The sequence below is a fragment of the Podarcis erhardii genome (genome assembly GCF_964252035.2).
Source record: "Podarcis erhardii genome assembly, chromosome: 8".
Lineage (NCBI taxonomy): Eukaryota > Metazoa > Chordata > Lepidosauria > Squamata > Lacertidae > Podarcis > Podarcis erhardii.
In genome coordinates, this window is record NC_138499.1 from 48,563,013 (window position 1) to 48,588,685 (window position 25,673).

The window sequence follows — 25,673 nt, forward strand, 5'->3', positions numbered from 1 at the left end:
ACGCACAGATATCTTGGAATTTTATTCCAGAGCAACTCAGGTTAGTGAAACCATCACACAAGTGCTATAAAACAGGCAAAGTGGTAGTTCACTTTTATTTTCAGAAAGGTAACCAATTTATACCAGCAAAAGTGTCATCCCAGCTACTTTTTGGGAACCAAATATGGATACAAGCATATAATAGTGATTTAGATAAGATACACTCAAGTGTCTTGAGACATATCCTGGGGCTCCCAAGTTCAATCAAGTATGAGACAATGCGTGCAGAACCAGGTATTCACACAATAGAATATTAGGGGTGGGCTAGCACTATACGCGGGTGGCGCTGTGGGTAAAACCTCAGCGCCTAGGACTTGCTGATCGCATGGTCGGCGGTTCGAATCCCCGCGGCGGGGTGAGCTCCCGTCGTTCGGTCCCAGCTCCTGCCCACCTAGCAGTTCGAAAGCACCCTTAAGTGCAAGTAGATAATTAGGTACCGCTTTATAGCGGGAAGGTAAAGGGCGTTTCCGTGTGCTGCTCTGGTGCCGGTTCGCCAAGAGCAGCTTCGTCACGCTGGCCACGTGACCCGGAAGTGTCTGCGGACAGTGCTGGCTCCCGGCCTCTAAAGTGAGATGAGCGCACAGCCCTAGAGTCTGTCAAGACTGGCCCGTACGGGCAGGGGTACCTTTACCTTTACCTAGCACTATAAAACACTGGTTGCATTGCCATTTCCATTGCCAACCTTCAAGTCTGCTTTCTGACTGACTTAAGGACTGTTACAAATCCAGACGGTTCCAAAATCAGATCTGTTGGTATTGACTTGGAAATCTTTTTTATTTTTACACAGCTGTTTATTTGTATATATTTTAAACTTTTATATATGGATGTTTTATGATGGCCTATATTTGTATTGCCTAATAAAGATTTGGCAAAGTAAGTATATATACTCAAAAGAAAAAGGTGATACTTCAAAACACCATGTCCCCATCTGAGAATTTGTTTTTAAACAAATTAAGCAGGTCCTCGTGCATTTTTATGATACTGATCACATGCCACACTTGCAAAACCAACATTTTAGGTTGAAAACTGAAACTAGTAACCACAAAATCTGTTTACTGCTGTATACTTGCAAGTGAAAGAGGTTTTAAGGCAGTCAAAAATAAAACCTTACTTTTTAGAATACATATTAGCATTTCATACTATATTTCCACCCAACATCCCAGTGCTCTCAAACTAGAGGACTATAGAAGGCTGGCATAAATAGAAGGTGGAAACTTGGAGTTGGGGATAGAAAAAATTCCAAGCAGATGGGCCATGTACACGGGTATGAAAACATACAAATCTGAGGATACAAAAATAAGGACAGTCCTGATGGAACTGATTAAAGGTAAATCTGGTCCAGTATCTTATTCTCACAGTGGCCAACAAGATGCCTCCAAGAAGAATACAAGCAGAACATGAACACCACAGCACTCTCCCTGCCCACATTTCCCAGCAACTGGTATTCAAAAGCATTGCGCATCCAACCATACTGGTTCATTTTTTTTCCATTTGAACTGCAGATTCTTCCTACAATTTCACCACAGTGAAACTGTAATCCCCAAAGTCCTGTCGCACTGTAAGAATCCAATCCTTGGCCCCTAGAAACAGAAAAACATTCAAACAGCAGGGTAGAGGGGGAGAACTGCACAGTTTGGCTTAAATAAATTGCAAATAAATCCAACCAAATACCAGAAGGCAGAAATCCTCTTCTGGCTTGCTAATTAAAATTATTAAGTGTCCAAACACATACCCATTAAGTTACTTTAGAGCCTGGAACTAAAGACCTAGTTCTAAGAACTACTTACCCGTATTTACTAAAATACTTTTTATCACAATCAGTATTTAAAATGTATTCTGAAAAAAACTGCCATCTCATGAACAAACACCATTAAAACATTCAAACGACAGAGTTTTTTTTTTTAAAAAAGTTCTATGTTTAACAGTTAAATGACTAAGGCTACAACTAGGAATAGGGAGAAGTTTGTCCACTCCGTATTTGGGAGCAAAATGTTCTGATTTACACCTCCTGGACTGCAGTACCCTATATGGTACTGTCCAGATGTTGATGGACTACAACTCCCACCAACTCTGACCATTGGTCATGCTGGCTGGAGTTGGAATCCAACAATATCTGGAGAGCAACATGTTGGCTACCACTGTTCTGCACCACTCTGTGAAATGGAATGAAGGAGTACAAATTAGTCCACACTTCCTCATACTGCAACTTACAGATTAATGAGGTAGCCTGAGAGCTGCCTTTTACTTCATTTTACTTCTTAAGCATGGTCACATGGAAGCAACTGTACCAGCAGAAGTCAACTCACATGCAAACCATTCTACATCAATTTTGCACACAGACAGTGGCGGCTTCCCAGCATATGTGTACATAATAAAATCAGGGTGGCATATGCCTTGGAGGGGGCCCTGAGCAAAATGCCCACTGGTGAGCTTTTTCTCTGTCAAGTGAGTCCTGATAAGCTTACCTGGAAGTGGCAGGTAGCAGCACTTTGTCTCTGGTTGCAAATGTCGCAAACAGTAATTTGCACTGACTTAGCACTACTCAGAACACTGAGCCAGATTTTTAAAAAAGGGGAGCCCAGAGCAGGCATTAGTGTTGGATCTGAGGGCACCCACAGTTGCCTAAATATACCACATGCCAATACCTATCCTGCATAAAGCTATAGACTTATATGAACTTTACATATAACGAACTACATGTACAGTGGTACCTCGGGTTACATACGCTTCAGGTTACAGACTCCGCTAACCCAGGACTAGTACCTTGGGTTAAGAACTTTGCTTCAGGATGAGAACAGAAATTGTGCTCTGGCGGCGTGGCGGCAGCAGGAGGCCCCATTAGCTAAAGTGGTGCTTCAGGTTAAGAACAGTTTCAGGTTAAGAATGGACCTCCGGAACAAATTAAGTACTTAACCCGAGGTACCACTGTATTCTATATAGAGAAATGTTATTCGTTTAGGAATTCCTTGGATGAAAACCTTCCAAGATTTCAGAAATGATGGTATTCCTTGAAAGCAGAAGTTGAGAATGTGAGCGATAGTCTCCTCACAGGAAATTCACCAGGTTATTCCATTGTTGCAATCCTAGGCACACTGACTAAGGAATAGGTTCCACTAAAGTCAAAGAGACACACTTCTGAGTAAACGTGCTCAGAGATGCAAAAAAGACATTAAAGTCCACAATTAGCTTCTTCACTTAACTCTTTTTTTACTCTGTTGTATGAGATGCAATGATTTCACTACTCCATGAACCAGGAACAGAGAAATAGGAAAATGCATATAAGCTTACTCACTGATTAATACTGATAGTGAAAACAAAAATGCCTAGTGAAACTAAAATACTTGACTCTAAATGGGAAAATGATATCCCAGTCAACATAAATCAGAGTAGCTTGACTGCATGCTAAAATCTTCCAGATATTATTAGGAGCAAGTGAGTGGCATCACCCATTTTACAAAGACAAAGGAAAAAATAAGCATATTAGGAGATACTAGGTTCCAACTAAGTGTAATTAAAGTGGCGAGCCATTTCCAGCAGCATCGTGATGTTTCTATAAAACATGGTATCTCAAGAAGTATCTATAACATAATTATATCACTTCAATTTAAGCAGGTATCTTCATTTACTTTTAGTACCTTCAGTAGAGGCAAACACAATAAAGCCGTTTAGCAACTATTACAGGGAAGATAAAGGAAACTGCCAGTCTATAGCTCCATTGGGAAAGCAAGTCAATCATGGAGGACAATAGGCTGAAAATGCTTGAAGCATTCCTGCTCAGATCTCTTCCCCTCCCACTTACAGAAATACCGTATTTTTTGCTCTATAAGACTCACTTTTCCCCTCCTAAAATGTAAGGGGAAATGTGTGTGCGTCTTATGGAGCGAATGCAGCCAGAACAGCAAGAGGGATTGCTGCTTTCACTGCACAGCGATCCCTCTTGCTGTTCTGGTTTCTGAGATTCAGAATATTTTTTTTCTTGTTTTCCTCCTCCAAAAACTAGGTGCATCTTGTGGTCTGGTGCATCTTATAGAGCGGAAAATACGGTAATTATCTGCCCTATTCAACTTTCTTTCATTAATGCTTTAAAAAAAGAAAAAACCTGAACACCTACTCATCACATCTTCAAAAGATAAACAAGAAAATGGATTCCAACTGTTTATAACAGTTTTAAATTTAAAATTCCAAAGGTAATTTTTAAAAACAGACAGACTATAAATAAAAGCTTTCATAGAACAATTTTATGTTAAGGGGAGGGGATTTAAATCTCTATCCTTTTTTTAATTATTCAGGATTTGTAATCCTATATTGGGAACCTGAACTCAACAGGATTATACCATGTATATTATCAGTGTAGGTATACAGGAGGTGTCTTATTCCAAGTCAGGCTTTAAGGTATATTCTAGAAATGGCCAGGGATTACAAAAGTTGTAGTCCAACAGCATCATGGGATCCAAGGTTGAACAACAGAGTTCTAGAACATTCAACTATAAAACAATAAGGTAGAAATCCTATAGCAGGATCTGTTGGGGGTGATCTCCAGCTGAGCTGGAAGGTTCTTGGTGCAGCTGGGCTAAACTGGGCTTACCTCTCTCGCCCTCAATTCAGCATTATCTCCTCCATCTCAGCTCAGTCAGGACCCAGCTGGGTGACTTGAGCCCAGTGGATCTTGAACAGGTGTAAGCCATGAAAAGGGAGTGTTTTGGGGGGGCAAGGAAGTGGCAGGACTGGGGGTGGGGGGCTTCAGCTGGATTGTAAACCCCTCATCTCATTCTGGCAATCCAATACATTAAGCTGGCAAAAAGGCTGGTGTAACTCAAACATTTTAAAGGCTTGTTTTCCATCTGCCAGGCCTAGGCTGGATCAGTCAGTGACAGCTCCCCTGCTTCATGGGGTTTGGATCTGGTGTAACTTTAAGCTGACTTAATTTACACCAGCTTCCTTTACACTAGCTGCTTGTGTATAGAATCGATCCCTTCCACATCTTGACTAAGCAAAAGGGTTAACACTGTGAACATTACAACAATCAAGAGCTGGTTGGTGAATATATTTATGGCTGACCAAAACAATACTGGGAGAGAGAGCACTTATGGGGGGGGGCGCTCTTTGAACAAATTAGATTAAGGGTTGGGAATCTCTCGTCCGTGGGTGTAATTAGGCATGACAGTGTTCCCCAAACCACCCACACCTGACATCATATGTGATGCCAAACATGTGGCAGGTAAGGACATGGTGCCAAAGGAACAAATGGGAACTCGGTGTGAGTTCCTGATTGATCCTTAGCAAAGGACTCATTGACAGTAAGACTCATTGGCACTAATGGCATTGGGTACAGTTTTGAGTCACCACACACGTGTGAAATAGCGGGCAACTGAAACACCTCATCCTGCCCCAGTTCCACCCTTTTAGTGACATCTTTTATGACAGTTATGGGTCACTTCCAGGTTTGCGTGCATATTTGTTACACCTAAAACGGAGGTTGAGTGTAGTTCAGCCAAATGCAGCCAAGAAGCCATTTTATACTTGTTGTTTTATTTGGGAGTTGCTCTTATAGACTCTTCTATTTTGGAGAGGAAGGGAAAGTATTTAGATATGTAATAAAATTTTGGTTTATGCATTCATAACTGTGAGTTTCAGCTACGTGATAGACAACAACTCTGAAGACAGAATGGGTATCTAAGAAAGAAAGACTAGCAATGTTGTTGTAAGAATGGCTTGCACTTTTCTTCTTCCACCCACAGATTTCAGTAGACGTAATGAATTTCAGACAAGATAATATGCTGTTAGAATGAGAGCAGGAAAAGACCCTGAAAAAAAATTAGCACCAGGAAACATTAGTAATTTGACACAACTAGGGCAATATTTTAAGAACTTAAAGCATCATTTTGGCCTTTCCCCCTTGCTCTCCTATCCCATACATTTTACATCACTGGAGAGCGACCTTCCTCAGTAACACTTCAATATTTGAGGCCCACTATAAGAAGTACCAAGGATGCGGGTGGCGCTGTGGGTTAAACCGAGCCTAGGACTTGCTGATCAGGTCGGCAGTTCGAATCCCCGAAACGGGGTGAGCTCCCGTCGCTCGGTCCCTGCTCCTGCCAACCTAGCAGTTCGAAAGCACGTCAAAGTGCAAGTAGATAAATAGGTGGGAAGGTAAACGGCGTTTCAGTGTGCTGCTCTGCTTCGCCAGAAGCGGCTTAGTCATGCTGGTCACATGACCCGGAAGCTGTCTGCAGACAAAAGCCGGCTCCCTCGGCCAATAAAGCAAGATGAGTGCCGCAACCCCAGAGTCGGTCACAACTGGACCTAATGGTCAGGGGTCCCTTTACCTTTACCTTTATAAGAAGTACCACTTGAACATTTTTATTCTTTAAGTGCAAAATGTATAATGAATGCTACTGCATGAATACTAACATCTCATATTTTAATATTTCCTAGATAAAGCAATATGACAAGCCATTTTATATCAACTTTATTTATATGCTCAAAAGGTGAACAATATAGCAATCTGGAACAATGATACTTAATGAGATCACAGGAGTATGTGACAAGACTGCTTTCATTTAGTTTCTTAGGAGACAATACAGTACTAAGTTTTCCTGAACATGTGCTCCATTCAGCTACATCAAATTATTTTGTTGTTGTTGTTGTTGTTGTTGTTGTTATACATGATTACATTTGATTGTCTTTTCCTCTGATTACATCTGTTTTCTGTTTTAACTGCTAATAGGTCATGAATGTGAACTAATGTCATCTTACAACATCCATAATTACACTGAAGCTATATTATTAATTAAATTTATATCCCACCTTTCCTCCCAAAGAAGCTCCTATTGAGAGTTCTGTTGCAAGACTGCTTTATTCGAAAGAAGGATTTCTGTCAGAAAAACTAGAAGTTAGTGATTAGTCAACAAAAGGGGGGAAAGCTTTTGCCAATACACTTTTCTATCCACAAACAATGGGAAGCTGTGGCCACAGACCCTCTAGAGACCCCATTAAAGCATATGCAGGTAATAAACAACTGTAATAAAAGCCTCTAAAAATGACCCCCTCATTCAAACATAGAGCATTTCTGAACTGCTGCTGCATTATTCATACAAGAGTTAATATGGAGAGTAGTCTTTCATAATACCAAACGATTAGTGAATGAATGTGTGTTATTATCTATTACATTTCTGTACCACTTCTACTTGACTTGCTTTGTGATATACACCTCCCTTTGCACTTATCACTTAGGGTGGAAACCTGACTGTCCCATATTGCTTTGCTTCCAGGTAGATGTGTTTTGGGTACTTGTCTCTAACGAATACATTAATATCAAATTCTGCACTGCTAATAGGCAAAATACACTCTTGGATAGCATTTAAGTCAGCATTCCTCAAAGAGATTGCAGGGTTAGTTCTTCTTATTACAAGTAAAACACTGCTGTGAATCAAAGTAAACAAAACAAAACAAGTCCTCAACTAAGGACTTGCTTCTAAGCAAGAACAGCAGAATGGAGTCTTCCCCAAGCTGCCATTGTCAGTCCTTATGGAGTACTAATGTTATACGTAAATCATGTATATGAACAGCCTTCCCAAAGAGCTAAATTCTGAGGCCAAATTAAACTAACAAAGTAATAATAGCACTAGCCCTCTTAGACTAGCACTAGCCCTCTTAGGGCATTCTGTTTCTGTGTATAGCAAACCCATGAGGAAGGGACTATGAGGACACGTGATCTGGCTCTGTCAACACACCTGTCACCAGTAGCAGTCAGCAGGGCAGGGCAGCAGTGCTTACCTGACATCCCATCACTGTCAACACTGTAGCTTAATGGAAATGGGAGTGGGGAGGAATAGCAAGGTTAATGCTGTATAAACACACCATTGCGAGCACCAAATTGACTCTACCAGTGCCAACCTACCCCTCTTCCTCCCAGTAAGCTGCAGATACACTGGCATTAGGAGGTCAACTAAGCACCACTGCTCAGCCCTGCAAACAGTTATTGCCTGTCACCCGTTACAAGTTGGGAATTCAAACATGTGAAGATTCTCCCGTCCTCAAGAATGCCCCCAACATATATACATATAAAAGACCACACACATTTAATAATGTTTAAAAAGGTCTTTAACACATTTAGAAACCTGATTTCCCACCAGTCCAGTAGGACCTCTGCTTCATAAGTTTGCCTTACTACTTATGAAGGGGGATAAGAGTGGTGGTGGTTGCCTTGCATATTTGTAGGACGCAGAATCAGAATACCTATAGAGGGCTTACTGTAACTTCTTAGCTGCCCCTTGGCTGACATCGTACTGGGTGAGAAATAAACTGAAGAAAAATTCCCAAAGAATCAGGAAATAACATACTTCTGAACTAATCCAGATTTGCTTATTTCCCCCCAGCTGCAGCCTTTGAATGCAGCTCCTATGGAAAAATGAGAAAAACAACTATCTTCATCCATTTTCATAGGGAATGATTTCAAAGACTGTATCTCACAGGCAAAAGGACATCTTTTGTGTGTAATCCTCACATGGAAATGGTCTCGCAGTGGGAGTGGGAATTTGTGCCCCAACAGCAGTTTTTACAGATACACCCCTTCAAAGTAGGGAATAAAGTCTTACCTACCTTTGATTTTAACCAGAGATGGGTGTGAATCAGAGATACTATTTCACACATACATGTATTCACTTGATTGAGTGTGCGAACTAACCTCCAACAAAAAGACCGTAAGCAGACCCTGCGGAATCAGGCCAAAGGCCCATCTAGTCACAGCATCCTGTTTGCACAGTGTTCTCCCCACCTGTGACTCCCAACGACTGGCATTCAGAGGCATACTGCCTCCAAGTGTAGAGGTAGAACATAGCCATTGTTTTGTAGCTCTTAGCCATGGATAGACTTGTCTTTCATGCATTGGTCTAATTCACCCAAGTTGGTGGCCATCGTTATCTCTGGTGAGAGTGAATTTTATAGTTTAACTATATGCTGTCTGAAGCAGTACTTCCTTTTATCTGTCCTGAAACTTCTAATGTTCAGTTTCATTGGATGTCTCAAGTTCTAGTAACATGAGGGGTGAGGGGAGATCACTATCCACTTTCTCCACAACATGAATAGTTTTATACACCTCTATCATTACATTACTTGCCTTTTCTCTAAACCAAGGAACACTAAATATAATCATAAATATTTTAACCTTCCTCATTTGCTCCATCCCTTTGATCATTTTGGTTGCCCTTTTCTGAACCTCTTCCAGCTGTATGAAATCCTTTTTTAAATAAGGTGACCAAAACTGTACACAGTATTCCAAGTATTGTTGCACTGTATTTCTTAGAAACATAGAACTGCAAAGTTGGCAAGGGTATATGATTTTTCTTTCTTTAATCTGCAGTGGCTCATTCACACAGTAAGCAATCATTTGATACTGATATGTGAACAAAGCTTTATGCATTTGTTGCTTTGATAATTTCTAATTGTTTGTTTTCCTTGAGACCTTTTGTTTAGAAGGAAATAAACTAATAATAATAATAATAATAATGAGTTTTCAAAATATTGTGCACTCAACAAACCCTCCATTCCCAACGCACTTTCCCAAAATACTGACTAGATTTTTTTTTTGTTACATAGCAACAAGAACTCCAATATACAGGAATTATGTTCCATATTAGGTTTCTATTTCCAAAATACCAAAGCTTCCTGAAGTCCAAATGTTCAGACACAAATATTAATGAAAGCAAAACCAAGTTCATTTAAAAATAGGCTTTAGGCATTGTTGCTACTAGAATCTATTCTCTTGGTGCTATTTCACATAAATCATTAGACTTCCATTAAAACAGAATTTGAGAGTGTGGCTTCAAATATCCCCCAGCTGCTCCAGAACAGTAATCATTAAGCTCTTTGGGAGTGGTGCATACATATCTGAGAGCAGAAGAGAGCGCTAAGAGTATAGAATTTCACAGCAAAAAAATAATAATAAACTAGAACAGCTCAAAACACTTGTTCATTATTATTAATTTCTGTTTATTCTAATAAGAGCCAGGGAACTGAAAGGGTCATTAAAATTAGAGATTAAGATAACTGAATTATTTACTTATGGTTTTATATGGAATTGCATATTTAGAGCTGATGTTTATATAACAGCCTTTGTAACAAAATGTGCGCTACTCTAATTCATTCAGCTACTGTCACAATTAAATTGCATTATTGTGCTTAGGTTCAAGTGCCTTTAAAACCATTTCATAATGAGCAATATTCAGTGTGCTGCTAGGAGGGCAGGTTTTGGGGTGGGAGGGCAGGTAATCACAGTCCAAAGAGCTATTTTAGGTGCATCTGAATACTTGCATGAAAGTTAGCCACATGACTTCTAGCAAGCAGATATCACCCAATTAAATCAATGCGTTTAAGTTTTTCATGTCCACTGATTTCAGCTGCTCTACTCTAAGTACATTGGATGTTGGATACAATTCTAAATATTGTGCCTCACTCTATATAGCATGCACCTATGCATCACCTCTATACTCACTCTATATAGCATGCACCTATGCCCAGCTGTTTCACTTCTTTTCTATACTGCATATAGTAGCAGAACGTGCCAATGGTAGAAAACATATATCCCAATGTTGCAAAGCTGAAACGGCTAAGCCACATGAGGCAACAAAAAAGGAAGAAATCAGTGAGAATAAACATTTTGAAGACAGTATGTGACATTTAGAACTATGAAGCTTTTAGAAGAATGAGTCTGACATTTGAGGAAGTTAACAGGATTGATAAAACCATGTTCTAGGACTCTTTATCTACTAATGAAGTTCGTGGGAGCTCTTTAAAAAAAAACCTTCCAGGAGTATCAAGAGGATTCAAGATAAGCAAATTCCACAAGCCAAATGTGGATGGGATTGACCATTACTAGCAAGAGAGAGCACTCAGAAAAAAATATTTCCTTTTTTCACCCAACTCAAATGATTTTTATTATTTTTCCAAATTATTACAAATCAAACCAAATAAATTTAATTTAATACAATTTCTTAAAATCAGGTTTTCAGTTTCTGTTCCAAACATATGATCACCATCATTTCCTTGCATAGTCACGCAATTTCTTATTTAGAGTCCACTTGACATCCTTTACTTGCCGTTAAACCATTCTTCCAGCTGGCCGCCTTTTTCATCTTACAAACAGCACCTCCGTTACATCTTTAAATAAATATTCTATTTAAGGTGTGTAGTCCTTTGTATACATTGTTGTTCCGGACTGGTGTGTTGGGAGAGTTAATTCCTATCTTCCATTGTTCGGTTCTTTGCAGTGTTTATCTGGATGGTACAAGGTCGCATTCCATTTCTTCCACTGTTTACAGACTAGCATACAAGCTCAAATAACTCACTGAGTGCATATCCAACCTCCACCACTAAAAATCCCACTCTGGAGTTCTTCCTCGGCACACAGTTGAAAGCAAGATCTTTTCTCAAATTCAGCCTCTTTACCACACTTGTTCTGCCGCAGTTCTCTCCCCACCCCCACCCCACTGCATTACTCCATCAGCACTCCTCATCCAGTCCAGGAATAATTTTAAATAAAGTCCATTCAGCCTCGGTTGGGGGGGGGGCATAGTAAAACCCTGTTAAATTCCTTGTTGAGCATAAATTAAAAGCCGCCCCTTCTTTTCTCAAGTAACAAACATAATAACATAACAGTGGCTACACACGTCTCTTTCATTTTGCAGGGGAGGACAAGAAGAAAGGAGACCATTTGAAAACCATAAGAAAACACCTTGTCCTCCCCATTCCTTTCCTGGCTGTTGTAAGGGTTCTCAAGCTTCAAAGAAAACATTCAGATACCTTCAAAGAACCAAGCCCAGTCTTTTCAGCAGCTGACTGATTGCCTGCAATCAGCATATGTTGGTCCAGGAGCACCTCTTGATTAATGCAAATTTTCCAAATTATGGAGGAACCAACCACAAATCATGCCAGAGATGGAGGTTCATCCATGGCAAGGACACACTCCCAGGTCACACCTGCTCCGCCTTTCAAGTTGGCAGACATGGGCTTGCGCAGCACAGCGGGATGCAGTGAGCTCCCCACTGGGGAACACTGCCAGGATTTTCAGATCATAAATACTGGCTTTCCCCTGCCTGAACCTCCTTGTTGCCCACAAAGGGCAGTAAGCAGCAACCACCATTGACTTGTGACGTGACCAGAAACCCAGAAAAAATATTTCCTACCCCCTCAGAAGTTCTAATTAGACTTCTAATTGCTGGCCTCCCAGGATTCTCCACCTCACCTTTGAAAGGTTCTCTTACCTCCCAATTGCAATAGATGCTACAGGAGGAAAATTAGAGTCTGTGCCTCTCTCTTTTCTTCCCTTGCCACAGTGTCTGCTGCAGCAGCAGCCAGTTCAGCGAGTGGAAAGAAGAAATCGTTTCTAGATTGAGGCCACATTTTAAACTGTAGCACTATGAATAACCAAGCACTATGAATAATCAAGGTTCCAAACCAAATAATTTTAAACTTTGGTGACATGACTTCACTTAAAGGAGAGCTCTTAGCAGGCCAGAAAATGGGGCGTTCTCCCACTCTCAATTTCTGCATCAGTCTAATAACAGTATTCTGCTACATATTCAATAGACAAAGGAGCAAAGATCATTATTGTAACTGCTGTCGTTTAAGAGAATGTACTTTAAATTTTGTCTAAATGCAAAAACTGATAACTCCATCAGCTGACAAGATTATGACATCACCATTCAGTTCACCTTGTCACTGCTGATCTGCTGATCCATCTGTAACTGTTCAACTGGATTTATTTTTCACTCTCTATTCTACCTTTTGTAATAGGTCTGAGCCTGCTGCCAAGTGCCATGCCCCCAAAGCCTATCAGAACCTTCAAGTGAGCAAACTGAAGTATTGGAATGGTGTTGATCGGAAAGCAAGGAAGACCCTGGGAGAAGAATTACTAGATTTCAATGAATCAGGAGGCCATAGAACAGTGGTGTCCAAACTTTTTAAACAGAGTGCCAGATTTGATGAAGGGCCATGAGGGCTGACCAAAGGGCCAACCAGATTAGGCCCCAGAAATGGACGTTGGACATGCCTGCCATAGAAAGTATGCAGTCTGGCATCTTGTCTCCCATGTTCAAAAAGCTGGGTATATTGTAGCTTTTTTTACTTGCTTCCCCAGGCCTGGTAGGTATGGGGGGGAGGAAGAAAATGATCCAAAGTTGGGGTCCAAAAAAGGTACTATAAAGGCATTGAAGAGGCAATTGCACTTAAGTAGTGATTCCACCCTCTCCTGAAAGGATAATGTCATCTGTGTTGAATTCATGTTCTTTAATCCTAAGTGTAGATGGGGGTGGGGTGAGGACAAGCTGTAGTCGGCAATGATGCAAAGAAACTATTTCAGCTATAGTCATTCACAAAAACAGCGTTATGAGTTTGTGGGTGCAAGGCACCCATAATTTCTGGATTTGGAAAAAATATAATAAATGCTTAAGAGAGTTAAACTGAAGTCAGACTCTTAACAGCTGGGCTCAGCTTCCTGTGCAGAGGAGATCACTTGAGAGATGGGCCATCAGCAGAGAACAAAGACAGGAAGATAGGCCATCAGAAAGACAGATTTTCTGCTGGAGCTCTGAGATAGTTAGTCTGAAGACAATTCCACAGTTTTGGAATTTCAGTTGGTTGTGGTGTGCTGGGAGGGAGTGTCAGTCTGTTAAATGCAGCAAGTTGGAGTGGGGGCTGAGCACAGTATTGGTTGCCTGTTTGAATAGGAGACTGTGGCAATGGGAGAGTCAGGACCCTCTTGAGTGTGATGTTTTGACCCTCTAACATAGTTGTATATCTGCATAAATAAACCATATATCATGAAGACACCACAATCTCCATTGTGCCTCATTTCCAAAGGAAACACAGGCCCTGGGTAAGCACCTGGAGCGCTGGAATCCCACACTGCTCAGAGATTGAACTGGTCTGTAATGATAGTAAATACATATTTCAGCTGATTAAGGCACAACAATTACTTAGATGGTTAATACATGTATGTATGCATACCAAATAATGTGATGTGTATGATGTAAACTGCGCAATGCAGACTTAAAATTTAGTCATCTGGAAAGATTAACACCACTAATAATAGGGATATCATTATAACAAAGCAACCACTGAAGTTATTAAGGAAACACTGAATTTGGGTTGGTTTTGAAGTCCACATTAGTGCTTGTCAAATTAAATTACTTTGCATTAATTTCTGAAGCATAAAATCCATTTACTCTCAGCAAGGGTGTAGTTTAATCACCCATAACTTTTCATAAACAAACAGCATTTCTGAAATACCATTCTCAGTTATTAATAGTTTTTCCACCTCAAAAAGAAGGTACTACTAATTCATTTTGTTTCTAGCTGTAATAACACCTGTAGCTTCCATTTTGGAAACAAACCAAAATGGCAGCTCAACATTCTTTACAAAAGCTTCAAACTCAGTATTATATAGATGTAGTAATACTGAACAACAACTGTTACTATTTGCTATGTAGCACCCCAACTGTGTGAATTATTAGGCTTTATTAGCAACATATTAGAAGAAATAGAAGGTCTATTATTCTCACTTGAGAAACTCTTCAAATTAGTGAATTCCCTCAGTTACATGTCTAATATATCAGTGCATTACTTTTTCTTTTGCCATATTAAAATCATATGTTAGTGGAAAATATGGGAAGTAAACAGTTGGCTGAGCAGGTGATGTCATCAGAAAGGGTTAGTGTTTGGCTTCTTGGACCATGGTCTCTGCTTCCTTGAAAAATGCCCTGCACCCTGGCATATCTGGAGATAAGTCCTGATAGTGCACACAGTCCCAAGGACAACACTAGAGAGTAGTCAGATAGTCCAAATGATCAAATACCAGTCTGGCTCCAGTACAACAAGCAAAGTCCAAAGTCAATACGCAAGGTCAGGTTCCCACCTCTGCAGAATATCTTGGGTTGGAACACCTTTGGTCACTCCTGAAGTCATAGTCCAGGAGAGTTCCCAAAGCAGCCAAACCAAGGTCCATCAATGAAGAAAGCTGAGCAGATACAGAGCCTCTGCCTTGCTTCCCTTTTATCCTTCCCACTCTTGATTGATGCACCTGTGTTTGCCCCTGCTGAGTAGCTGTGCCTCACCACTTGATAATAATAATAATAATTTATTATTTATACCCCGCCCATCTGGCTGGGCCTCCCCAGCCACTCTGGGCAGCTTCCATAGAAACCAAAAATACAGTAAAATATTACACGTTAAAAACTTCCCTGAACAGGGCTGCCTTAAGATGTCTTCTGAATGTCAGGTAGTTGTTTATCGCTTTGACATCTGCTGGAAGGGCGTTCCACAGGGCGGGCGCCACTACCGAGAAGGCCCTCTGCCTGGTTCCCTGTAGCTTTGCTTCTCGCAATGAGGGAACCGCCAGAAGGCCCTCGGCGCTGGACCTCAGCGTCCGGGCAGAATGATGGGGGTGGAGACGCTCCTTCAGGTATACTGGACCGAGGCCGTTTAGGGCTTTAAAGGTCAGCACCAACACTTTGAATTGTGCTCGGAAACGTACTGGGAGCCAATGTAGGTCTTTCAAGACTGGTGTTATATGGTCTCGGCGGCCGCTCCCAGTCACCAGTCTAGCTGCCACATTCTGGATTAGTTGTAGTTTCCGGGTCACCTTCAAAGGTAGCCCCATGTAGAGTGCATTGCAGTAGTCCAAGCGGGAGATAACCAGAGCATGCACCACTCTGGCGAGACAGTCCGCAGGCAGATAGGGTCTCAGCCTACGTACCAGATGGAGCTGGTAAACAGCTGCCCTGGACACAGATTTGACCTGTGCCTCCATGGACAGCTGTGAGTCTAAAATGACTCCCAGGCTGCGCACCTGGTCCTTCAGGGGCACAGTTACCCCATTCAGGACCAGGGAATTCTCCACACCTGCCCGCCTCCTGTCCCCCAAAAACAGTACTTCTGTCTTGTCAGGATTCAACCTCAATCTGTTAGCCGCCATCCATCCTCCAACCGCCTCCAGACACTCACACAAGACCTTCACCGCCTTCACTGGTTCTGATTTAAAAGAGGTAGAGCTGGGTATCATCCGCATACTGATGAACACCCAGCCCAAACCTCCTGATGATCTCTCCCAGTGGCTGCATGTAAATGTTGAAAAGCATGGGGGAGAGGACAGAACCCTGAGGCACCCCACAAGTGAGAGCCCAGGGGTCTGAACACTCATCCCCCACCACCACTTTCTGAACACGGCCCAGGAGGAAGGAGCGGAACCACTGTATGACAGTGCCCCCAGCTCCCAGCCCCTCAAGACGGTCCAGAAGGATGTTATGGTCAATGGTATCAAACGCCGCTGAGAGATCCAGCAGAACTAGGAAACAGCTCTCACCTTTGTCCCTAGCCCGCCGGAGATCATCAACCAGTGCGACCAAGGCAGTTTCAGTCCCATGATGAGGCCTGAATCCCGACTGGAAGGGATCCAAATGGTCCGCTTCTTACAGGCGTGCCTGGAGTTGTTCGGCAACTGCTCGCTCAATCACCTTGCCCAAGAATGGAAGATTTGAGACTGGGCGATAGTTGGCCATCGTGGCCGCATCTAAAGATGGTTTTTTAAGAAGCGGTTTAATAACCGCCTCTTTCAGCGGGTCTGGGAAGGCTCCCTCACAGAGGGAAGCATTCACCACCCCACGAAGCCCATCGCCCAGTCCTTCCCGGCTAGCTTTTATAAGCCAGGATGGGCAAGGATCCAGGAGACAGGTGGTTGGTTTCACTCGTCCAAGCAGCCTGTACACATCCTCAGAGATAACAGATTGGAATTGATCCCACTCAACTTGACTAGACAGAACTCTAGCACTCTCCCGCCCCGGCACTGCTCCCACGGTGGAGTCTACTTCTTCCCGAATCTGAGCGATTTTATCTGCAAAAAACTTTGCAAAATCATTGCAGGAGAACATGTGGCCCGTACTGGGCCCCGATGTTGCAGGTGGTTCCGCTAAATTGTGAACCACCTGAAAAAGTCTCCTGCTGCTGTTTCCTGCAGATGCAATAGAGGCGGTGAAGAAATTCTTCTTCGCCGTCGCTATCGCCACTTGGTAGGCTCGACGTTGAGCTCTAAACTGTGTCCAGTCAGATTCGGAATGAGTTATCCGCCACCGGCGCTCTAGCCGTCTCAACGATTGTTTCATTGCCCTCAGATCCGTGGAAAACCATGGGGCTGTCCGGGCTCCATGCAATCGGAGAGGGCGCTTCGGAGCCAAACAGTCAATAGCCCTGGTTAACTCCACATTCCAGCGGGCCACCAGGGAATCAGCTGAAAGGCCATCAACATGGGATAGAGCATCCCCTACCACTCTCTGGAAACCATTTGGATCCATTAAGTGGCGGGGGCGGACCATCCGAATTGGTCCCACCTCCCTGCAGAGGGGATGGGTCGCAGAGAAGTCCAGTTGCACCAGGAAGTGATCTGACCATGGCACTTCTTTCGTTTCGCTTTTACTTAGTGTCAGATCACCAACATCCATAGAGGTAAACACCAGGTCCAAGGCATGTCCGCGGCTATGGGTTGGGCCAGACTTATTCAGGGACAGCCCCATGGAGGCCATGCTTTCCACGAAGTCCCGAGCGGCCCCTTGTAAGGTCGTGTCGGCATGGATGTTAAAATCCCCTAGGACGACCAAGCTAGGTGTCTCCAGGAGAACATCCGCCACGACCTGAAGCAGCTCAGGCAGGGAATCCTTGGTGCAGCGGGGAGGTCAGTACACCAAAAGGAATCCTGTACTGCCCCTATTGCCCAACTTCCAGAACATGCACTCGGAAAACTGGGTCTTCCCAATAGGACGCCTGGTGCAACTAATGACTTCCTAAAAATCACTGCAACCCCCCCTCCCCGCCCACATGACCTGGGTTGCTGTGCGTAAGAGAAACCTGGTGGACAAGCAGCGGCAAGGACAGGCCCATCTGCTTCATCCAACCAAGTCTCTGTTACACATGCCAGGTCAAGTCCTCCATCCATGATCAAGTCATGGATGGCAGTGGTCTTATGAATCATTGACCTGGCATTGCACAGCAGCACCTTCAGGTCATGTGGGTATCCCTTGCTGATTCTAGTATCCATCCGGTCAGGACCAGACCCAGACGCAGGAATAGTCCTCAGACAACGACTAAACCTGCCCCCTCTGTAATGACATGGTCTGGTCTTAGCGTAACTCCTCCTCCTACCCGTGATCACTGAGATCGGTTGTCCCAGTGCATCCCCCCCTGTGGAACATGCCCCAGCCATTTTGTGGGCTTGGGCCCACTCCCCGGCAGCCCTGACCCCTCCCCCTAAGAACAAAATAACACCTTAAACAAACAAACAAAACCAATAAAACAATACAAACAAAAAATGTAAAAATTACAAAAACATCAAAATAAAATAAAAAAATCCCCAAGCCCAACCAAACATCCATCCCACCCCCACCCCCCACATACAAAAAATCCAAAAGAAATTTTTAAAAAACATTTTAAAAACACTCTGTGCCCCCCCCCGGCAGTAACAACAACTGTCCTAGTGAGGCCTGTCAGGCCCCGCCCCGGGCCAGATGGTAAGTGGCAGGAAGGAGCAGGGCCCTCAGGCACTCACACAGGAGAGCCTTCCTGGGCAGCAGGCAGCAAGCAGCAAGCAGTCCTTGTGAGGCTTCAGGCCCCGCCCCAGGCCAGATGGTAAGTGGCAAGAGCAGGGCCCTCAAGCACTCACTCAGGGGAGTCCTCCTGGGAAGCAGGCAGCAAGCAGTCCTTGTGAGGCTTCAGGCCCTGCCCCAGGCCAGATGGTAAGTGGCAAAAGCAGGGCCCTCAAGCCTCACTCAGGGGAGTCCTCCTGGGCAGCAGGCAGCAGGCAGCACGCAGTCCTTATGAGGCTTCAGGCCCCGCCCCAGGCCAGATGGTAAGCGGCAAAAGCAGGGCCCTCAAGCACTCACTCAGGGGAGTCTTCCTGGGCAGCAGGCAGCAAGCAGCACACAGTCCTTATGAGGCTTCAGGCCCCGCCCCAGGCCAGATGGTAAGTGGCAAGAGCAGGGCCCTCAAGCACTCACTCAGGGGAGTCTTCCTGGGCAGCAGGCAGCAAGCTGCAAGCAGTCCTGGGCAGCAAGCAGCAAGCAGTGATGACACATGCAGGGGGCCACAAGAATCACAACAGCAGGCACCAGCAAAAATCACAACGCAGGAAAAACCATAAAGCCAGTCAATGCTTTACACAGCTCCAACCTTTCTTCAGATATTGTTATGGACCAGCATATTGTGATGTTTAGCGGGTGATATATCATGATGCTGAAAACCAGATATCTCCTTCCTTGGAGATTTTTAAGCAGAGGTTGGATGGCCACCTGTCATTAATGCTTTAGTTGAGATTCCTACATTGTAGGAATTGGGCTAGATGACCCTCAGGGTCCTTTCCAACTCCGCAGTTCTATGATTCTATGATTGTACTCCCATCAATACGGATGGGTAGAGTTGGAGTGCAACAACATCTGGAATCCCTACCCCTGTATTAAAAAGAAGATGATGCTTTAGTTCTAGTTAGCATGACCTGCCACTGAATTTAACAGAGTTCCAGTTACCTAGGATGAAGAAGTGAGTAAAAGCAAATATAGGTGAGACATCTACCATTTTCAAGCCTTCAAGTACCTGCTGTCTATCACCCAATTTAACTGGTTTATTAAAACCTATAGCTAGTGGTCCTATAATTTTATGCACTTTGCAATGCAGTCTTATGCATGTTTGCTAAGATGTAAGTACCACTATCTTCAGTGGAGCTTACGTCCAGATAATTGCTATGCATTTTGCTCCAACATTTCTGTCCTTTCTTCCCAAGGGCCAAACTATCATATATTATGATTTATTAATATATTTCACAGCAACATCTTCCAGCACAGAATTCCTAGCCTGTTTTACTTTACCGTATCGTTCCAATTTTAGTATATGTGCTGCCGAAGCGAGCACCCTAGCCTGTTTTACTTTACCAGGGGAACTGTCTTATCACTTACTGACCAGATTCAGGTGTAATGGGAAACCATGGTGTCCTGTTACGAGAATACAGCATGGTGAATCTTTGGCTGGTGTGCATCTTCTTTTCATTGTTTCAGATGTGAAAGGGTGGAATCTAAAGAATCTATTTGCACTTTGGACTAAAGCCCTATTATGTCTGAATATCATGGAGGGAGGGGGACTACAGTTAATATAAACCAGGAGCTGAAACCATGATTTGATCTTGAGACACAAATAGATGCTTTAAAATTTATCTCCTTGCAGTTGGAGAAGGGAAGAGGAGGAAACATGTGAACCAGCCTTCCCACAGCATATCCTTGTAAAGGAAATCTTAGTTTTGCATTACATCTAAACTAGGCTGTTGTCAGTAGGGTCATAGTCACAGGGACTGTTTCCATCAGCACCATAGTGATTTTTATTTCCTCCTTGGCTGCTACAATGATAAACTCCAACCATTGGAGGGTTTGGTTTAGGTGATAAACAGGATTGACAAGATTATAAATTGATGCATGAATAGATCTCAGAAATTAAAATGCATTTTAAAATATCCATGTTTTAACTGAAGTAACTCCCTGAAATAGGATGCTTATTGCTTCATCAAATTTTATACATACAGAAACATATACATTCATGTGTCTATCTATGTGTGATTACACTGCTATTAACAAAGAGTGTACTTCTCAGGATTCAGGCAAAATGAGCAGCAGGGTTCTATTTTAAAAGGCTTTTCTTTGTTATTTTATTAAAATAATCTGAATTAGATGTCCTCAATATAACACTTTTACTAATCAATTAATCAGTTGTTTAACAACAAACATTTAAAATTAATTCAACAGTGTTCTCTGCTTTTGTTCAATGTTAGCATTACAGTTTTTACCCTTCTCTCGGATCTAGGTAACAGAGATGCTTTCTTCACAGCAGACAGAAGTCACATAATAAAATGTCAAGGGCCAGATGTCAGAGGTAGTAAAGATGTTAAATGAAGCAAAAGATAAACATCAAACCGTAAAGTGATGATAAATAATGTGACACATAAAAACTCACAGAAATGCTATAATGCACACATGCTTAATGTTGACCAATAGGCAGCAATGAAAGAATTTAGAAATAGAATTTTGCAGAAAATGACAGCTTATTGTAAAAATATATATTATTCATAGCTAATGGACTATTAATGCCAAACTCACATTTTGAGACTCTAGTTGACTTTTACCCCAAAATGAAATGGACATTGAAATCAGCTTGTCCTAACCTCTATTAAATCTTTACATACATGCATAGTACTTTTCAGTATATAGTCTAATAATCAAAGGTAAAAACTCACTTCCAAAGACAAAACACCATGGGTTTGGCAACAAGAGACAAGAGATTAAGTGAAGGGTGGGGGAGGGAACAGGTGAAGCAAACCCAAATGAGAACCAAAAAAAAAGAAAGCTGTTGTTAACCTTTGCCTTTTGATGTAACTATAGCCCATCTTTTGAATCACTTTTTACATATATATCTGGTATCTGATTGGCATTTTTCTAGGCTACAGCATCTACCAATAGATAGAGCCAGATTCATAATGACCACTGTAAAGCAGATTCAACTTTTATCTACAAACATAAGGATGAAACCTTTTAGAAGACAGATAAAGGCTATTAGATGAGCAAGAAATCTCCATTATGTGGTTTTAAACAGGCACCCCTCTAAAGTACAACTTGATGACTCTCCTGTAATTCTGAACTGGGACCATGTATTAAATAAGGCTTCTGCTTATGTTATCTTGCAGTCATATCACTATAGTCCTTTTGCATAAAGAAATACAGTTCATTCATTCACTCAATAAACACTTCTGCATAAAAAAGGAAAATACGCATCCAGTCAAAGTTTTGCATAATAATTTTACATAGAAATAGAAGCCAATTTGCATCATGAAAGAGAGAATGAATCACATCTACATTTATACCAAAGATTATTTATAAATTATTAGGCTCTGTTGGCAGTGGGAAAGTATTTATCATACTTGGCTTCACAAAAGGTTATACTGTAGCAATTTTATTTTTAAAATACATAAACACCACATCCTGCAAAATAATGAAATGGTTATTTGCAGTTATGAGAAACAAACCTACCTGTAGGATACTTTTTTATAAACATTTCTTTGTCAATAGCTGTATTTACTATTTATAATTCTGGCTTTGTCAAACAGCTATACAACTGCTACAAAGAGGCAAAAGGAATCACAATAGTATCATATACTGTAATGATGCAAAAATTTCTATTGGTAGGTTTATGGAGTCTGCCACCCAGGGTGAATTGAAATACAAGGCATAATCAGGAGTTCCCAAATATTTTTAGCAGTTGTCTCTTCAGATGCTCAGGTGTCTTGTTCCTCAAAACACTCACTGATAAATCACCACAATTTTATCTGGCAGATGGAACCATCCCACTCTGCTTAACTCTACCTCCTGCGTTCCTTATGCCACCTGTCCCTCCACTTACTTCAAAAAGGTTATTCACATGTCAAAAATGCAGATGCCACCAACAGCATCCCAGTTGGTTCTCTTCCAGAGAGTCAAGCACCCGCAAGTCCCTGATCAGGAAAGAAGTTCTAGATGGGTGGAGGAATCACACAATTTCCCACTTTTTAGGTACTACCTCTATAAAATAATAAGGCATGTCAATTAGATTTACTAAGAGACCCAAGTAAGAATACAGGAACTCCAAGGCACACATGAAGTTCCTTGGGCACACCTTTGAATACATTAGAACTCTGCAAACTTTGGGTCATGCCTAGCTTAAATAGGTAATAGCCAAAAATGTAAAGTATATTGGACAATACAATGCTAATATGCGAAAAGGTGGCTGGAATTATCAATGACATTATATATCTCAAAGTTAAGGAAATAAGCAGAAAATTGCCTTCATGTTATAAAAACTGCAGGCAAAGTTACTCATCTAACCTCTGTGTTTCTTCATATTTAAATGGAGGAGACCCACCAAAATTACAGATCACAATGGTTCTATACAGTTACAAAGACTGTCTAGAGCCATTTGTAATAATTACAATGACCTTGTACTTGACGTTCCTGTTCTAGAGTAAGAGCCTGGCCTTGCAAGCCTCCTCCATGAATAGGAACGACAGGAACACTTTTAGAATGAAATTCTAAATGATAAACTAAAGTATTTCATATCAGCAGCTAGACAATTCACCAGTTTGAATCATAGAATCATAGAGTTGGAAGAGACTACAAGGGCCATCGAGTCCAACCCCCTGCCAAGCAGGAAACACCATCTCAACAATTACAATTTCGTGCAGAATATTACTATCTTCTCTATGCACCATGAAGACAGGGAGCACACTCAAAGCGCAAATGCTCCCACTCTGTGTAATAGATAAAACTTGAACCAGGATATCATGAAGTTATTTGCATATACCGGTAAGTTATGTTGTATGGTGGAGAATGAATATATCAGACACATGACTTCGGAATTGGCAAGCAGTAGGCTGCTCATTCAAAAAATTGGTTTTCAGGTTTGAACCTAATCTCCCGTCCTTCCAGCTACTGGAATTTGTTGTGAAGGATGATGGAAATTGTAGCTCAAGCCCACAGACCCAGAACAAAGGGGATGTTGTGGCATCAAGATGCTGGATACATCTCCTTTCATTTTTGAAAGGTGCATAGGGGAAGCTCTTTCCCTGAGGTTATGAATTGGTAGGGGTAGTGCATGTCCAGAATCAGGGTGAGTGGCCCACCAGCTCATGAAGAGCTTGTCTGAGGCTCAGAGAGGGAGTCTTGTCAGAATAAAGTTATAAACTCAATCAAAAAAAGCATCCGGTCCCTGGTAGGAGCCCCCAATCAACATAGCCCTCAGAGGCCCATGGTAAGTGTACTCTGCTCCCAGAACAGGTCAGATCAGATCAGATAAAACAAACAGTCCCTGTCTATAGGGTTACAATCTAAAAGTTATGACACAAACAGGGGGGAAAGGAAGAGGAAAACTCAGGCACCAATTATTAACTGTCCTCTTCTCTTGGAAACACAATACCAAAAGAAGAGGCAATGGATTTTTCCAAAAGGAGAAGAGATTAGGTGTACCGTATTTTTCGCCCTATAGGACACACCGGCCCATAGGACGCACCTAGTTTTGGGGGGGGAAATCAAGCAAATTTTTTTTATTTCCCCCCAGGTTTGCGCAGCCATCGCCAAGCTAGAAGAGGGAGACGGAGCGCTCCGTCTCCCTCTTCTGCCTTCAGGGACAGCCTCTCTAGCCTCCATGGGGCAGCGGCTTGCCCCGCTGTCCCGTGAGCTTGTGGGGTTGGCGGGGGGGGGGGGAGAAGCAAGCCTCCAGATCAGGTCGGGGAATAGCGGGGTGGCGGCGCTCCGCCTCCCCGCTGTCCCACGAGCTTGTGGGCCTGGCAGGGGGGAGAAGCAAGCTTGCTTCTCCCCCCCCCCGCCAGCCTCCAGATCAGGTCGGGGAATAGCGGGGTGGCGGCACTCCGCCTCCCCGCTATCCCGTGAGCTTGTGGGGCTGGCAGGGTGAGAAGCAAACTTGCTTCTCCCCCCTGCCAGCCTCCAGATCAGGTCGGGGAATAGTGGGGTGGCAGCGCTGCGCCTCCCCGCTGTCCCCCGAGCTTTTGGGCTGCAGGCTGCTGCCCGCAAGCCTTGCGAGCCCGCGGGACCTCCCGCCGGGCTTGCAAGGCTTGCGGATAGCTTCTTGAAGCCTGGAGAGCGAGAGGGGTCGGTGCGCACCGAACCCTCTCACTCTCCAGGCTTCAGCGAAAGCCTGCATTCGCCCCATAGGACGCACACACATTTCCCCTTCATTTTTGGAGGGGAAAAAGTGTGTCCTATAGGGCGAAAAATATGGTAGTTCCTAACAGAGAGAGCTTTTAAAATAAATTTATCCACAACACAAACACGCTTAAGACCTCTAGAACAGTGATTTCCAATTAACTAAGTATTGCAGACCCCCTGTTTTTCAAAAACCAAGGTAGGGACCCCCTACTTTTGAAAATTTTGATACCTCTATGGTAGTTTATGTTACGTGAATGGTGCTATGGACCCCCTGGGTGTGTTACGCAGACCCCCTAGGGACCACGGACCACCAACTGGGAACGCCTGCTCTAGAAGAAGTAGTGAACAGGGCTCCACTCTGTTTCCCAAAGCAAAATATAAATGAACCAAATCAAAGCCTTTCAATTTGCATATGATCATGGCTTTAGCCCACAGACTTTTGAATGGACTCCATGAAACATTACTCTTGTACAGAGGGAAAGAAGAAACAGAGCCTGGGTAATCCACTTCAACAACCTTCAGAAAAACCATACAACCATAGTGGAAAATCTCTGCATATTATCTAGCCAATTATACATTATTTTCTTCTTGACTTGGGATAGGACATTATTCGGAAACCAACACTCTTTGTCATGGAGACACTTTTTCATATTTCATTAGCTTAGGCCACAGAGGAAACATGTGCCATGTATCCCTTTTAAAATAACATTATCTAATTTCATAGACAATAAAGTCAAAATTGACTTCATTTACAGAAGCTAAGGAGGTGCATTTTTTCATGGACCAGTGCCCTGGGCTTTATCTTAAAATGACATTATGGTTAGCCTCTGACATTATCAGGTTTGTCTATTACAGTTCATGTGA

The 25,673-nt window shown here is 42.7% G+C and overlaps 1 protein-coding gene across 7 annotated transcripts in view; it reads right to left on the reverse strand.

The window, feature by feature from the left end:
- DLGAP1 (DLG associated protein 1) overlaps window positions 1-25,673 on the reverse strand; it is a 289,837-nt gene that overhangs the window by 260,207 nt on the left and 3,957 nt on the right. For 2 of the 7 annotated variants that reach the window (XM_081873845.1, XM_081873844.1), the window contains exons 1-2: window positions 3,675-3,828; window positions 3,018-3,152 (exon numbers count right to left, since the gene is read on the reverse strand). The exons of 4 other annotated variants lie outside the window; for them this stretch is intronic. The gene's annotated coding sequence lies outside the window, so the exon portion shown is untranslated. Of the gene's footprint in view, window positions 1-3,017; window positions 3,153-3,674; window positions 3,829-4,373; window positions 4,469-25,673 lie in introns of those variants that run through there. One more of the 7 variants, XM_081873846.1, reaches the window with a different exon arrangement.